Raw genomic sequence first — 13365 nt, 5'->3', positions numbered from 1 at the left:
GTGTTTAGGAGTCTGCTTACCAATGCAGGGGACACGGGTTCGATCCCTGGTCCGGGAGGATCCCACATGCCGCGGAGCAACTGGGCCCGTGTGCCACAACTACTGAGCCTGTGCTCTGGAGCCAAAGAGCCACAACTACTGAAGCCAGCGAGCCACAACTACTGAGGCCCGCGCGCCTGGAACCTGTGCTCCGCCGCGGGGGAAGCCACCACAGTGGGAAACCCGCATGCAGCAACGAAGACCCAGTGGAGCCAAAAATAAATAAATTAATTAATTAATGGAAAAAAAAAACACAAAACACCTTTAGGAGAGTAAGGGCATGGAAAGAAGTGGGGCTGTGATGTAGTCACACCAAAGGCCTCAGCCAACCCCAAGGAGAACTCCCAAGCTGGGGTGGTCCTCCCAAATTGAGGCAAGGGGACCAGTCCTTTTAACCCCACATGAACAAGTCACTGGATGCAGGTTTCCCAGGAAGGAGGTGTCACCTTGACCTGAGAGCAATTCCTAAAGAGAAACTCGGCTGTGTATCCTCAGCTGCTAACACTCCTAGCAGCGATGGAATGAAGACCTCCTTGTTGGGGGCAGAAGGAGGAATCTGGGTGGTGCACCACAGTGTTCACTATACCAACTCAGTGCAAAATCTAAAGAACCAACAATAGAGCACCATGGTGAATGGAAATCATGGGACAGAATCCCAACATAGCCAGCTTGTGTGGGAAACTGATGCAAGGCCATACAATTAGTGAGTTTACACATAGTTCTGTTTGGTTCCACTGTCTGTGTTCTCTCCATACCTCTCCAGGAAAGAGGAGAGAGGTAAAGAATAGAACTTAAACACCCTTTATTACCAAGTGTCCTGTTCCTAGATCTGTAGTATTCAAACACTGTATGTTCTAGATTCTAAAATCTGGACTACGTTTGGGGGCCGCATTTCCCTGTGTGCCTTGGGTACCTGGCTTGTTGGCTGCAGTGGCTGGAGTGAGGGAGAGAAGAGCTAAGGAAATTTCAGTGGCAAGAAACCATCTCCCCTTCTCCCCCTGCCTAGGAGGTAGGGGCAGCTTCCTTTCTCCTACTAAGCAGGGTGTCTACAAAAGACAACATCCCAAGTGGGGCTTTGATGGCGGTCCCCACGCCACCCACAGTATTGACCTGGGGATCGGAGCCTTTGAGAGATGTACCTCACTTTCAATCCTGACCTTATTTTCTTGGGTTCAGATCAGAGGCAGGGTTTGAACTGTGTGCCTGGAGTGGAGCTGGACCAGAGTGGAACAGCCTTTGAGAGTCTGACGCAGCATAATCATCCACTTGTCCTCTCCAAGGCCTGCTGAAGCTAGGAGTCCTTTGATCAGGTGGTGAGCTCACTGGGAGCAAAAGTAAGCAAGTGTTACCACTCAAGGGCTTTTGCAGCTGGCAGTGTCCACTGAAAATAGAAAAAGAGAAGGAAGGTAGAGAAAAACAGAAATATTACGTGTGTATCATGGGTCCCCCTTGAATGTGTGACCTTGAATAAATCGTTTAACCTCTCTGAACCTCAGTTTTAGAGAATGAGACCCACCTCGCAGAATTTAATGAGTATTAAATTAGTTTGCAGGCGTGAAATACTCACAAATATAACATGCTTAATAAATATATGTTCTTGTTCTGAACATTAGCACCCTATAAAGTGTTTCCCACCTGTAGATAAACTTACCTTTTCAGAATTTGCCAGAATTTTCTCTGCCAAGATGCATTTTATTACCCATGGTGGGGAATGGGTAATGACAGCCATCTCCATGGCTGAGACCAGGATGCCAGTTTACCCAAGAAACACAAAGCCACACTCAGCCCTCAGTAGATGTTTGCTGAACATGTGAATGAAGAAATGGATGAATGGTGGAATGATAGTAAGAGGCTTTGGGTTTTCCTCCAGGAAGCCTTCCTGGGTTCCTCCAGCTTTTGTGGGTTCCCTGCTTTCCCTGCAAGCTGCTGCCCATAAAATCTGCTCCATCCAACATAGTCCTGGATTACAGCCCACCTTCCATTCTCTACTTGTTCTGTGTTCTCATCTCCTTGGCTTGATGTGGACAAGATGATTTTATTATTTTTTCCTCCAAAAAACTACCTCCAAGTCCACACTGAACTATTCAGTTACCTAAGTTCACAAATTTATAGTCCAAAAGAGAATAATAAAGAGGTGGAGGGCGAGTAGCAAGTACCCTTATAATTATATAGGACATGGGTTGAGATTTGTTCTTTTTTATCTCATAGGGTTTTGTCAAGTTTGAGTAAGATGACATATAAAAATTTTTTAGTAGAGTGCCTGGCACATAGTATGTGCTCAATAAATGGAGATTTAGAATTAGTGACAGTATCAGTATTGGTATTGGGGAGAAGGAGGGACGAGGTAGGAGGAAAGCTTTCATCCCCAAGCATGCACAGCCTGGAGGGCTGACTTGAATTCAATTGTGAAATCTATCTCGTGCCCCAAACCTAAATTATACTGTGGAGTATGGGCATCCTGCCTTGAAATGGGAAATTAGACAGTTTCACAAGGATGCACAACTGTGTTGCCTGAGCCGTTTTGTTCCAGGCAAACTGGAACAGGTGGTGAACCTTTGGCAACCGAGGAGAGCAGTGCCAGCCGGCCTGCAGCCATGGGCTCAGGAGCAGTAGAGCCAGTGCCGGAGAAAGCAGGCACTCTTCTTGACGTCAGCCCCTCCCCAGTCGCCCCAGCCTGCCTGCCCCTCCCCCCAGGCACCTTGCCACCATCCCTGCTACCTCCCTGCCAGCCTCCTCCCTCCTCCTGTCCTCTTCTCTCCTCGCAAACTCTTTTGTGAGGAGGGGCACGTGCTGAGAGATGACACTTCAGACTGTCAGCAAGCCCAAGAGGATGTCAGGTCGAAAGCCCCAGTGCCCTTTTGCGTGATCAGGCCTGGACTCTGTCTTTTTCTTCTCCTCCTGGCTTTGGAGAATTCTGAGCTGAGGATAGGCAGATGCCCATGTGCTCAGGCAGGTACCTCTGCCTCTTCAGGCAGGTCCTGGGACTCCCCAGGGCTTCCTCAGGGTCCGAGAGATCCTATTATAGTTGCTGAGGTGCCCACTGGACCAGACCCCAGGCTGTGGGGCTAAAGGCTCTGGGGGAGTCATTTCATTGGGTTTGTAGGAGCCACAGGTTCAGAGACACCATGGCTATCTAGGGCACACCGAGCCCTCCATGGGCTGCCCTGCCAGCGGCCGCCCAATACAAGTCCTCCTGTTTGTCCTGCTTCCTTTCTGGTTTCATCCAAACCTCCCGAGAGCACACGCCTTGAGTTAGCAAGCCAAATCTGGGACTTGTCTGTAAAACCCAAATCCTGACAAATGCTCTCACACAACCCGTTAGAACTTTGGAAGGACAATGAAGGCTGAGTTGCTTAGGTAATGAGGAATGGAACTGGCAGTGGCGGGTGTGGTTGTGAGAAGGGTCGTGGCAGGGATCTGCAGGAAGCTGGTTTCATCCACCTCAGCCTTCTCCTGCCTCCCTGTCTTATGGGATTTGTGTTCATTTGAACCTATTAATGTTAATCATTAAAACAAGCAAAGTGAAAACAAGATGCGCACACACACACACACACACACACACACACACACACACACAGGACTCACGTTGCTTACTGTATTCTTTTGTTGATTGTCTTCGAAATAAACATCTATAATTTTGTGGCAAGCATTCATCTGCAAATACCTCAAATGCATGGAATTCTCTAAGTCTTCTTTCATCCGCACATCTTTTTCAGAAAACATTATTGTGCTTCTAGTATGAGTCAGACAGTGAACTAAGTTCTGGGGCTCCAGATGCTGAAGAAGCTCACAGCCGCAGGGGACTGACCTAAATGTAGCAGAAGCTAAAGCAACAGTTTCCACCTGTTGCATCCAGGCCATGTGTGGGGCCTCTGTGCCTCTTCGTGTCCTGTTCCCACCCCTGAAAGCACCCTGAAGTTAGGCATTATCTTCCTTACATACAGCGAGGAGAACAAAGCTGAACTAATCTGCCTGAGCTCCCACCACTAGGAAGTTCCAGAGCCAGAATGGACCTAAATCCAACTGACCCCAGGTCCATCCCTGCCCTCCCACCATGCCCTTGGCTGAAGGGCTGTGTGGGGAGAAGGGCCACATATGAACGGGAGCAGAGTGCCCTGGGAGCACTGGGCAGGGAGCCACCACTTCCAACTGGATGAATTGAGGAACTATGATCTCGTCAAGACAAGGTGACAGTCAGGTTAGGTTTTTGGAGATGGATACATGGTCACCCAGCAGGAAAGGTGTGTGGGCAGAAACTTTGATAGGTTGGGTATCCGTCTGTATCCAACACTTCATACCTTTCATGTTTAGACGGCGGGGCAATGTAGCCCCGTGGTAATGATACATAAGCTTTGATTTTCATGCAGCCTGCTTCCTTGGTCAAGAGTGTTTATATTACATGTGTGGCATGTAACATAAACTGAATCCTCAGTTGGAATTTGAACAGGTTAAAAACCTATGTGTTCAAGCTGTCAGTCTCCCTGACGATTTCACCTCCAAACTCCACACTCTGAATGAGAACACTTTAAATGGTGAGAACCAGAGGGAATATATACAGATGCAGCAATAGTCATTCCCCTCTCTCTAAGTGGACTCCAAAATGTGTCTGTGGGCATGTGATCTCACACCAGGGTGCTGGGAAAGTTGCCCACAAACCTCCTTCCAGGACCCACCCTCACACTGTCCCTGCTGTCTGACCTCCGTGGAACTTTTTTTTAATCTCAGAGTAGTTTTGAACTTACAGGAAAATTGCAAAGGTAAAGCAGAGAGCTCCTATATAGCCTGCACCCAGTTCCCTCTGTAATCAGCATCTTACATTACTAGTGTCCACTGTCACAATTAATGAGCTAGTATTGGTATATTATTATTAACTGAAGTCCGTACTTTATTCACTTTCCTTCATTTTTCCCCAATGTCCTTCTTCTGTTCCAGGACCTCAGCCAGGATTCCACATTATGTTTAGTTGTCATGTCTCCTTAGGCACTTTTGGCTGTGAGTTTCTCAGACTTTCCGTATTTTTGATGACCTTGCTGAGTACTGGTCAGCTATTTTGTGGAATATCCCTCAATTGGGATTTTTCAGATGTTTTTCTTATGGTTAGACTGGGGATATAGGTTTGGGGAAGGAAAGCTACAGAGGTAATGTGCTATCTTTATATCCAGGGTGCATACTGTCACCATGACTTGATCACCTGGCTGAGGTAATGTCTGTCAGGTTCTCTCCTGTAAAGCAGGGAACATTTTTATGAGTCTTTTCCGTTTAGTTTGGGAGAGTACAAAGCAGTCTGGACTGGTGCATTTGTGTTCTTTCGCATGATGTCAGCAAGATGTTACCTGAATATAAATGATCCTGTTATTTTATTAGAAGCTGAGCTGACCTTTTCATCCATCTAATTCTGATTTTCATTGTTGTTTGGAGAAAGTCTTTGAGAGAACATCTTTGGTGTGTAGGTTTGTTCCCCTGTCACAGCTGATTTTCTTCCCTTCTAGAATGGCAGCCCCTTGAAGGAAATGGTCATGTCTTCAATATGTAGGCACCATATACCACATACATATGCATATTGAACTCATGTCTTCAATATGTGGTCACCTTATACTAGTCTCCACCTTTATTCCATCTGTGCCCCCAGCCCACAAAGTACATGTGTGCCAGGAGCTTCATGCCACTGCTAGTATGCATTTATTCATTCCTTTCTTTAGGGGAACTTGTAGCTGTAGATCAGAGAAATCATGATGCTGTAGAAAGAGCCCAGAAGTGAGATGTTTCGCTTTCCTTGAGTCTGGGCAGGAGAGGACAGTAAGGGAACCCAGGTCAAGATCAGCCTGTTGAGCTCCAGCACTTAAAAACCCTGATGCTTAAATCCAGAATGGTCACTGAAAGAACTTTAATTTCACTTCTACAAAGATGATATTCAAGTTACTATTACTGCCTAACAAACCACCTCAAAACTTAAAACAACAGTAATTATTCATTTTGCTCATAAATCTTTAGTTCGGGCAGGGATCACTTGTCTCTGCTCCACCCAGGCTCGGCTGGGGTAGCTCGAGTGGGGCTGAAGAAGGCTCACTCCCCTGGCTAGCAGGTCGCTGCTGGCTTCATCTGGAAGTTCAGCTGGGACTGAAGGCCTGGGGCCTCAGCTCCTTTCCACATGGGCCCCTCGGTGGACTACTCAGACTTCCTCACAGCATGGCGGCTGACTTCTGAGAGTAACACCCAAGAGTAAGGACTAGGAAGAAGCTGTACCATCTTTTATGACCTGGCCTCAGAAGTCACGTAGCATCACTTCAGCCATAGTCACAAACCCACCCAGATTCCAGGGGATGGAACACAGACCTAATCTTTCAGTAGGAGTGCTGAAGTCACATTTAGAAAAAGAGTAAGCTGGTTGGGGTGTGTTACCGTGGTTATTTTTGGAAATACAAGCTGGCTAGTGATTGATTTAGAAGAGCTTTTTTTTCCAGTTTTATTTAGATATAATTGACATATAACATTGTATTACATCATAATGATTTGATATGTATGTATATTGTGAAATGATCACCACAATAAGTTTAGTTAACATCAATCACCTCACATAGGTATAAATTGTTTGTGTGATTAAAACTTTTAAGATCTACTCTCTTAGCAACTTTCAAATATACAATAAGTATTGTGAACTATAGGCACCATGCTGTGCATTATGCCCAGAACTTATTTATTGTAACTGGAAGTTTGTACATTTTGACCACCTTCCCCCATTTCCCCCACCCTCTGTTCCCCACCTCTGGTAACCACCAATGTGTTCTCTGTTTCTGTGAGTTTGATTTTTATTTTAGATTCCACATATAAGTGAGATCATATGGTATTTGTCTTTCTCTGTCTGACTTATTTCAGTTAGCATTAATTCCCTCAAGGTCCATCCATGTTGTTGCAAATGGGAGCATTTCCTTCTTTTTTGTGGCTGAGTAATATTTTTCTGTGTGTGTGTGTGTGTGTGTGTAATACCACATTTTCTTTATCCATTTATCCATCAGTAGAAACTTAGCTTGTTTCCATGGCTTGGATATTGTAAATTATGCTGCAGTGAACATGGGGATGCAAATATCTCTTCAAGATAGTGATTTTTGTTTCCTTCAGAAATGTGCTCAGAAGTGGAATTGCTAAATAATATATTAGTTCTATTTTTAATTTTTTGAGAAACCTCCATCCTGTTTTCCATATTGGCTGTACCAACTTACATTCCCGCCAACAGTGCACAAGGGTTTCCTTTTCTCCACATCCTCACTAACACTTGTTATCTCTTATCTTTTTGATAATAGTCATTCTAATGGGTGTGAGGTGATATCTCATTGTGGTTTTGATTTGCATTTCTCTGATGATTAGTGATATTGAGCACCTTTTCATGTACCTGTTGGCTGTCTGGATGTCTTTTTTGGAAAAATATCTATTCAGACCCTCTACCAATTTTTTAATCGGATTATTTGGGGGGTGTTGCTAATTGAGTTGTATGAGTTCTTATATTTTGGATATTTAGGAGGGTTTCTTATTCTTCAGCAAAGATTTGTTGTGGCTAAGGTGCTGGACTAGATATGGGGAAATATCATTGATCCAGACACAGTCTTTGCCCTCTGGCAGCTTAGAGTTCAGACAGGGAAACAGATATTTAGACATTTAGAGAGATGGGGGCTAGAACAGGGGTAGGCTTAGTGGTTACAGGCACAGAAGGAGGGGCTCCTAACAATGGCTTCAAGGCCCAGGAGGAGTTCTAGTTGGAAAATGCTTGTCCCAAATGGAACTGAATGACTAAGGCAGAGAAGCAAAGGCTGAGGATAAAAGGTGGTGTGGTTACCAAGTGTTTCCGCTTTGGAGGAAATTTTTGTTTTTTAATTGTGGTCATCACAGCCGTTACTATTGTTATATCATTGCCTGTCTTCATAAAGCGTTCTCCTGCTCATGTAGGACATTTTCCTGGATCAAAACTTTCTCAGTACCTAGGTTCTGGAGCAGCCAGGGTCAGAGAAACCTGGGTTTAAATCCTGGTACTGCTACATGGTGGCCGCTCTGACCTTAGATGAATGACTTAACTGTATGTTAGCATGGAGATGATGGGAGGACTCACATTTGTCATTCTTCCCTAGTTCCTGTTCCCAGGAGAGGACCTGTACAGTGCTTGTCTCTGTGTGCGTGTGTGTGTGAGTGCGCACGCGCGCGAACTCACACATGCGTGCACATGTTTTTGTTAGGAAGCTGTGATCTGTCAGCCTCCCAGAGTTGTGACACGAGGTGAGTTCATAGGTGTGTCTGGGGCACCCAGGCCCATCTCGCGTGGTTTTCTTGCTCACATGTGTTCTAGAGATTGTACTCTGAGTAATAATTCCCAGTGGAGTCATGGACCTCATCAGCCCAACTGTGAAACCAGTGCTCTCCAGACATTTCTGGAACCCACCAGGTGATGGCCTCAGGTATCTCTAAGAACTAAGCAGAACCCTCTGTGCTTTAGCCCTGTGACCTGAGGCATGTCCCCAGCAGGACTTGATGGGAGGGAACATTTGGAATGTAGCTGCTTGGAAAGAGGGTAGCAGCAAAGATATGTACCCAAAACTCCTTTTTTTCTTTGTGAAAAAAATCTCCCTTTCATAAAGAAGCCCAAGGTCACAGGCATGAGTACCTCTTCAGAGCAATCACCCAGCTCACTCTAATGTCAATGATGCATATTTATTTCTGAGTGAGGGAAACCATGCTCTTAGGAATGAGGAGGGTTTTGATCTTTAAAACAAAAGGGATCACTGAAGTACGGAGGGTGGAGCACCAGAATACCGGGACCCCAGTGATATAAAAAGAACCCTGTGGGTTGGTGCATCATAGTGGGGCTGGCCGGGCAGTGTGTGGCCCAGGGCAAGGATTCCACTTTGTTGGGGCTTGGCCTTCTCATTGTAAAGTGAATTAGATACCAGAGAACCCTAGCGCCCCTTCCAATTAAAAGACAATAATCTTGAAATGAAAAGAGCCTGTTTCCTGGCAAGATGGTATGTTATTGCCCACGTAGAAAAGACTCCCTGATGGTCAGACTTGGTGTGCATGGGTTCTCTTTCTTTTTGTCATTGAAGCATCGGATGCAGAAGCTAAATTCCCAAGTATTCCGATTACTTATTGCTGCAAAACAAACCCCACCCAAACGTGGAGTAAGGCAGTAACAATTGTTTATTTTGTTCATGAATGTCCGGGTTGACTGGGCTCAGATAGGTGACTCTGTCTTGGGGTCTGTGTGGTCGAGGTCCAGTAGTGGCCGGACCAGGCTCATCTCCTGGGCTCCGCCTCTCTCATGTCCAATGCCTGGCTGGGGCTGGAACAGCTGGGGCTCCTCACGCCTTTCTGTTGCTCTTCATACGGTCTCTCCACATGCTGGCCTCGAGGTGGCTGGACTTTTTACATGGGCCTGAAGGCCCCCAAGAGAAACCTGCAGAGGCTGAATGACCTTTTCTTCCCTGGCCTCAGAAACCACGTGGTGTCACTTCTTCCCCATTCTGTTCATCAAGGAGGTCACAAAGGCCCAGCTAGGTTCAGATTCCACCTCTTGGTGGGAGCAGTTTTGGAGAACTTGCAGACCCAGTTTTAAATCACCACACCAAGCATCTGGGATGGCCATGCTGACATCTTGCTTAGTGATGGGGGATGGCTTAGAAGACTTCTCAGACTCCTGTGGTTCTGTGATAGGATTTAGAGGCAATGGAAGAATATCTGGCAGTGGAAACCTAATTTAACTGGGAGGGAAGCTCTACTTAGCAGATATTTTAAATCACAAGGAAAATGAGATAGGATTCTATTTATATGTGCAAGGGAAAACGTATACATGTAATAAATGTGCATGTGTGTAAGCAATTTTAAGATAAAAGTTATACAATTAATTTAATTAGTTAAACAATGGTATGCATGAAATGCCAGGATTGGAAAAAAGGAGAGAATTAAAGCAGGGATGTCCAGCTTTTGTATTGTCCTACTACAAGTTCCCCCTAGTTACTTGCAAAATAAAGTTAATTGATTAACTTGTTAAAAGAACATAAATGTTAATATAGAGCCCTGAAATGGAGCTAGAAGAAAACAGGTAAGAGGAAAGAAAAGTCAAAAGAGCAGTAATAGAAAATCAATTCCCAAAAGATAGTGGACCATTGCTTTTAAATGTGCAGAGCAGAGCAATGAGTGAACGCGGTTGAGAGTGTGGACTCCGGGGCCAGGCTGCCAGGTTCAAATTGCAGCTCGCCGTTCCTGGCTGTGTGGAAGGAGGCAGCTTCCTGTGCCTCTCTGTGCTGCTTTTCCTCGGTTGCAGTGGGGAGCTAATGATAGTACCTGCCTCATCAGGTTGTTATGAGGATTAAATGTGTCAGGACAGGCTCAGCCTTGGAGCGGCATGTGGCATGCAGGAAGCACTCAGTACAGATTAGCCATTTCTCTCTTCACCAATTCCCTCCTTGCCTTTGCCAGATGCAAATATCATGCCCAATATGGACTGTGGGCAGCCAACCAAATAAACAGAAGGAGGAAGGCTTTTCCTTCCCTTGGGTCCGGGGATCATGTATGCATTGGAATTCTAGGTAGGGGGAGGCCTCCCTGTGACATCGGGGCACCCATCAATCTGCGGGTTTCCACCCCCTACACTTGTCCTTATTCTGACCTGCATTAAAAACCGGTTCCACATTTAAAACACGTCAAGTTAGATTTTAGTTATAGTCTCTCCTATATATTTGGAATTAGAGCCTCCAGAGCCTATTATGCAAATCTATGCAAATAATATGCAATGAGGCGGTAGCCCCAGATTGTGGGGAGGGGAGTGCGCAGCCCAGCACAAAGGGCCTGGAGTGGAAATTTGCATCTGTTAGGGGAGCCCTGGGTTGAAGGCCTTGCACAGTTATTGTGACATTGTGCGCCCTTGCACTCAGTCCTTAACCTTTTGTGCCAAAGAGGAGAGACGATTTCCATAGTGAAGGTGACAGTGGATGTTGAAGGAGGCATTTGGACAGTGCAGTGTTGTAGCAATTTTTATGATACAAATGAAAAGTTGCTTTGAAATAATGGCCATGATTCAGGCTGTGTCCCTAACCAGCTGGGTTCCTGGACAAGTCAGTTCACTCCTTCCGTTGCCCCCTCTGTGAAATGAGGGGATTGGACTAAGTTGCCTCTAGTGCCCTCATCACTGTGACAGCTAAATGTCATCCTCCAGGTGAAAGCCCTCTGCACCCAGGATGGCAGTATACATTCATTGTACCAAAGTTTTAAAGCCTAAAGAAGAAAGGGCTGAGAGGTAATTTGCCCTAACGGTCCTCCTAGAGAGAAGAATAACTTCAGGGGATGCTGGCAACTAAAAAGAGCCGCAGCAAGGGCAAACATGTTTACTTCCACTGTTAGTCTTGCAGGAAGCACTCCTGTCGTATAGTTCCCAGCTGGGAGGATTTTAGCCCCTGAAATGCTCGTGGTGGGAAAGTCAGGGGAATTTCTTTCCCTGAGTATTTTAAAGACCAGGATGCATTAAGCCCTCTGCCTCTAGAGGCTGCAGAAGTTCTCCTGGAGGCCAAGCTGCTCCTCTCCCACCCCCGGCCTGTCCCTGGGGTCCGTCAGGTCCTCTCTGAAAGCTTTGCGCTGCCCCTGACGCTACTGCAAGAAGGCGGCAGTGTCCCTGGTCTTGGGCCTTGGATTGTATGGAACACATCTGTGCTCCACCCCAGAAATCCTCTGGGCTCTTAATTTTAACTCCAGCAGCCGCCAGCCAGGCACAGGTGTGAGCTGACAGCCCCCTCCTGGGGCGTCTCTGACTCAGCCATTTGGGCCTCGAGGAGGAGGCAGGAGGGGGGGTGGAGCAGCACCGGGCCGTGGGAAGGAGAGCTGCTGGTGGGAGGTGCTCCTCTCACAGTTTGACGTGCGTCTGCTCAGCCCCTCAGAGACCCCCAGTGGATTTGAGTGGCACCCTGATCAGCTGATAACCTGCGCTGGGATTGACTTTCCCTGTTTCACTTATCTCAGACCCCCACCGCTGTCCACTACGGTCACTTCCCAAAATAAACCACCTGCACACGAGCCCCAGTGTCCGCCTCTCCTTTTTCAGGAATCTCTAAGGTGTGACAGGTATATCAGTCTGCTCAGTCTGCCATACAAGGTACCACAGGCTGGGGGGCTTAAACAGCAGAAAGTTTTCTCCTCCCAGTTCTGGAGACTGGAAGCCCAAGATCCAGGTGCCAGCAGGGTTGGAGCCCCCTGATGCCTCTCTTCTTGGGTTGCAGGTGGCCAGCCTTTCATGTGTCCTGCCTGTGTACAGGCATTCCTGGCATCTCTGCGTCCTGAGCTCCTTTTCTTATAAGGATACCAGTCAGATTGGGTTAGGACCTGTGCCAACGGCTTCATTTTGCCTTAATCAGCTCTTCAAAGGCCCTGCCTAACATACAGTCCCATTCTGAGGTGCTAGGGTCAGGGCTTCAACATACGGATTTGAGGGGGATGTGTTCAACACTTACAGTGAACCAGGGTGCTTGTGAGCCAAACAGAGGCTTGTAAGGGAATGTCCCTTAAAACCTCAGTAGTCACGACCACCAGCTCTAGGAGTAGATTGTCCCTGTGGTGCTAAAATGCCTGGAAGGACCTGGAATAACCCTGAACCGGTCAGCACACGAGCACGTTGTTCCTTCTGTGGCTGCAACTTTCCGTCCTCTTCTCCTGCCTCACTGCTGGTGGGCGACCAGGAACGCCTGGGTGTCAAATACCCCTTCTGCTACTGAGGGGCTTTGAACACGTTACTTAATCTCCCTCAGCCTCTACTTCCTGCCCCATCAAGTGGTTGTGAGGGTTAAATCGAGAGTGAAAGACAGGGCCAGAGCCGGTGCTCGGCGTTAAACAGATTTTAGGATTGACCCGGAGAAGGAGAAAACACTGTTGGTGTATGGGCTAGACTATGAATGAAAGTTTAGAGAAACTAGGTCGCTTAGGGCAAAGTGTTGGTCCTGGAGATGTGGGTGCTGCCGTCTCTGCTCAGTCTGCAGTCCCTCAGCCTCCCCCACCCACTAAGTTAGACATGCAGGGTGAGGGGACACTGGTCCACCCCACCTAGTTGGAGGAGTCCTCAGTGGTGATCCTTGTTTCAAAGGAGTGTCAGGAGGTCTCCTCCTCCTCTCTGCTTCCAGAAACCCACCAGGGCCCCAGACGTCCCCTGTCAGCTTTGCTGACCACCCCAGGCTCCCAGGAATCACTGCCAGGGCCCCTGCTTTGACCATTCATCCTGCTGGAATCGGGCAGGGGAGGGAGGCGCCAAGAGAGTTACCGGGCAGAGGCCCATCTCTACCATTGTCTGGGCGGCTAGCAGGGCTG

Source organism: Eubalaena glacialis, chromosome 6 (assembly GCF_028564815.1).
Source record: "Eubalaena glacialis isolate mEubGla1 chromosome 6, mEubGla1.1.hap2.+ XY, whole genome shotgun sequence".
Taxonomy (NCBI): Eukaryota; Metazoa; Chordata; class Mammalia; order Artiodactyla; family Balaenidae; genus Eubalaena; species Eubalaena glacialis.
The sequence above is the reverse complement of the archived record's forward strand: the minus strand, read 5'-3'. Positions refer to the sequence as shown.